This window comes from Sinocyclocheilus rhinocerous, unplaced genomic scaffold, assembly GCF_001515625.1.
Source record: "Sinocyclocheilus rhinocerous isolate Xijiao unplaced genomic scaffold, SAMN03320098_v1.1 scaffold7024, whole genome shotgun sequence".
NCBI lineage: Eukaryota > Metazoa > Chordata > Actinopteri > Cypriniformes > Cyprinidae > Sinocyclocheilus > Sinocyclocheilus rhinocerous.
The window spans coordinates 69,849-70,413 of NW_015661989.1; the positions used below are offsets into that span (position 1 = coordinate 69,849).

Below are 565 nucleotides of genomic sequence, written 5' to 3' on the forward strand. Positions count from 1 at the left end.
AATGATCTGTGGAGTATTTTGAGCTGAAACTTCACAGACACATTCTGGGGACACCAGAGACTTATATTACATATTGTAAAAAGGGGCATAATATGTCTCCTTTAAAGCCGTTTTCAGATGGCTCTTATTGAGTTCAAACACAATCAATCGCTCATTATTCAGCGTTTTCATACAGCGAGTCGTCAGAGCCGATCTCAGGCCTGTGTGTGTGTGTCTTTACGGAGCAGAGCATGACGGATCTGTTCTGTTCTGACCGACGCAAACAATAGAAGCTCAACTCCAAACAATCGGCCTGGAATTATTCTAGCCAGGAAACAGACACTCGGCTCTGACGCACAAGACACACACTCACACTCACACACACACACTCACGCACGCACGCACACCCTAAACGATCCGCAGCGCTGTGTGTGACACAGGACACACCTTTTCCCCTTCACACACACAGTTTTCCTCCAAACGTCTGTTTCCTGTGCCTTACTAGACTTACTAGAAGCTGGAGCGTCGCGTGGAAAGCGGCTCTATATTTACCCCGACCCTCTGCGGGAGGAAGTGGAGGAAGTGT

General features: G+C 48.0%; 1 protein-coding gene across 1 annotated transcript in view; it reads right to left on the reverse strand.

The window, feature by feature from the left end:
* The window catches only part of LOC107727064 (son of sevenless homolog 1), a gene marked incomplete at its 5' end in the record, with an annotated part of 47,799 nt that overhangs the window by 20,407 nt on the left and 26,827 nt on the right, over window positions 1–565 (reverse strand). The window lies entirely within an intron of this gene.